The sequence below is a fragment of the Crocodylus porosus genome, unplaced genomic scaffold (assembly GCF_001723895.1).
Source record: "Crocodylus porosus isolate Cpor-Errol unplaced genomic scaffold, CroPor_comp1, whole genome shotgun sequence".
Classification (NCBI taxonomy): Eukaryota; Metazoa; Chordata; order Crocodylia; family Crocodylidae; genus Crocodylus; species Crocodylus porosus.
The window spans coordinates 25,884,921-25,887,933 of record NW_017728950.1 but is presented as its reverse complement, the minus strand read 5'-3'; the positions used below and the strand labels follow the sequence as shown (position 1 = coordinate 25,887,933).

The 3,013-nt window shown below is 44.7% G+C and overlaps 1 long non-coding RNA gene across 1 annotated transcript; it reads left to right on the top strand.

Moving 5' to 3' along the window:
* Positions 1-218: 218 nt before the first annotated feature.
* LOC109323301 lies at positions 219-2,741 on the top strand. The gene is made up of 2 exons (XR_002104601.1): positions 219-346; positions 2,139-2,741. It is a non-coding gene; the product is annotated as an uncharacterized LOC109323301 (long non-coding RNA).
* The last annotated feature ends 272 nt before the right edge of the window (positions 2,742-3,013 follow it).

Genomic DNA, 3,013 nt, shown 5'->3' with positions numbered 1-3,013 from the left:
CTGAGGGCAGCTCTTTTGTACTGAGACATAGAGAATAGGGATATTCAAGACTGAAGGTCACAGCACAGCTCAGTCTGACTATAACTGGAGGGGACACAGCTGGTTCCCAGACATAGGTGAAGTAGGGTGCTTTTCAAGGGCATAGCTATGAATCCATAAGCAATACGAAGAATAGGGGTACAGCCCAGGTGACCCCTCTCCCTCCCTGGTCCTTGTGGTTCAGGCTAGTCAATCAAGTGACCTGGCCAGATAAAATTCCTAGAGGGAGTGGGGGAGCTCTCTCTTCCTTCTGGTAGGCATTATGAAACTACAAGCAAGTACCCCAGGCAGTGGCATGGTGATTTCTGTAAGTAGAAACCTGGAAACCTGCCAGGAGTTAGGAATTAAATATAGGCAAGTCATGTCTTAAAAGGGTCACTGTACCCAGACTCTGTAAATAATCAAGTTGCTTTAGTTGGCTTAAAGTGTATTCTGATTTTTATTGTCCAAGTCCCCCCATCTGATCAATAAAGGTGTCGGGTTACATCCTACAATGTTGGGCACGGAGAGAGAGAGAGGCCTTCTGCTCCCTACCTGGTCACCAACGTTTGTCTTTTTATTTTCCCTCAGTTCTTCCTGATGTTATCCTGGGATGCCGTAGGCTCAAAGAAGCACCCAGAAATACTAGTGGGCAAAGCACCCCCTAGGTTCGTGGGATCTATGTGCCCCAGGCTGCACAGAGCCCTGTGAGAGACCAGTGCCCAGGTGGTGGCAGTGTTACCCTAGGCTTGCAGGGGTTCTCCAAGAAGTAGGCTCCCCAAGGCAGACCCTCAAAGCGAGATTTTGGGCCTGGCACAGTGGTGGGTGTTTCTGCATAGTAGCATCCCCTACTGTGCTGCCACAATCACATCGACTCAAAGAATCTTGCCTGCGAAAGTAAAACTCTACACACATCATCAGCATGAGCTAATTCGAGAGATAGTAACAAAAAGTACCTTAAGGTTTACACATGCAGATTCACCACATTCACATATCTAACAGGTCCCATCATGAATTCACTTTCTCTGTCAATCACAGGATCACTTTGATACTCTGGACCTGATTCTCTTCCTTGCAGAGTAACTGACGGGAGGACAACCAGGAAAACAGCCCCAGATACTGCCTTTGTTGCAGGGGGACAAACACAGCTGCCATTGTAATGGCAGCAGACTGTGCTGCCCCAGTCAGCCTGGTAGGAATTGGTGCTGCCCCATGTGTCAGCAGCCCTGCCTTGCTATGCCTCTGCTTTCCCCACTTCTGCTGGTTTTACAGTACTGTAGTGCCATAGGGCCAGATTCTCAGCCGACACAAATTGCCTTCCCTTCTTTGAATTGAATGAGGCTGCTCAAGGGATTGAAGTTAAGTGCATGCTTAAGTGCTTTGTTTGATTCTGGAGTTAGAAGTGGAAGATGCAGACATTGCCACTTAGCACATTTCCTTTTCGCTTTTCAGGCGGGGGGCCTACCTTCTTATCCTGCTCTGTTTTTTATCTGAATCAGGATACACACTTGCTGTTCCTGTTTGCTCTTCTTATTTCCATGATAGCACAGCCACTAGACCTCAGTTGAGATCATGGTCTGTTGCATTCAATGCTGTTCAGGTACATAGCAGGAGACAGTTGCTGCAATCTAAGCAGACAAAAGACAATGATTGGCCCTTTTTATAGGGAGTCAACTGAGGGGAAAAGAAGCTAAATAACTTGCCCTGAAGGGAGTCTGTGGCAGAAATGGGAAAGAAGGGTCTGGCATGGGCCAAGAACACTTTAATCCAGCCACTGCTTCCATCTTAAAACCATACCTCCTACTCAACTGCTCCCAGGTACAAGGGTAGTGGGGATGGTACAACAACTTTCCTGGCACTGTCCTCTCCCAGCTCTAAGCTGTTACCTGGTTTTGCCTGGTATTGTGAGCAATTTGTTTCTTTGAGAAACATCAACATTCACCAGATTTATTTTAAAAAATGTAAAGAGGAAAAAAGAAACCCAAGGTGGTTGGATTTGTGTGTTTGTGTTCATTACAGTCCCTGTAGAAACAGATAGTGTGAGATAAGGTGGAAATATGTAGGTCAGCCAAAAATGTGTTCTAACCTGATATGGAGACTGGCTCTCTTTTTTCTTGCAGCTTGGAGATATGGGGAAGACTGACACTGAGCACGACTGGAAGCGACAGGTGATGAAAGAGGAGGAGAATGAAAGTGACTATTGTAACAAAGCCTTTGAATTAACAGCAGATGAAAAGAAAACTGAACTAATTCAAGGCTAAGGCACACTGGTAATATTTATCTGCAATGGAAAAGAAACAGTAGAGGAGACAATAAAACAGAGTATTGATCCTGAAAGCCACGCTATGGATTCCTTTTGGAAAACAGTGTAAGGATGGAAGGTACAGGTAAAGAATAAAAGAACAAGGCCCCGCAGGAGATGGTTCAGAGTTGCATGATATTGCCAGCCTTGGCTGTGACAAAATGAATATACACTCTTCCCCTGCTTCCTATGAGTTGGACTTTCACAAGTTCTAACTACATTGTAAACAAATTCTCTTCAGGTGACTAGGCTCAAACCAGGCTTTAGCTGTTAAGATCTAGCAAGATAATAACCTAAGCTGATAAATCAGTCACAGAATTATAGCAAGAGGGTAAGTTTCCTACTGCTGTGTCAGACAGTTCTATCACATCCAATTTGATTAAACTGAAGTTGGCAAGAAGTGATTAAAAAAATAACCTGATCTGTTTTCCCTCTGTTCTTCCTAGCAGTGTGTCATCCCATCTGTCGACAGAGTCAAAGTAATTAAACAGGCTCTAGTCAGATTGGTGCAGATTGTAACAATGGACAAGAGCGGTTGTGGGGGGGGCGTTCATGGTATCTTTTATTGGACCAGCTGTATAATTGGAAAAGAAATTTGACAAGCTTTTAGACATACACTTCTCCTCATCTAGTAGCTCGTGCCTGATAACTTGCCAAACTTCTTTCCCAACTTTATAGTTGGTCTAATAAAAG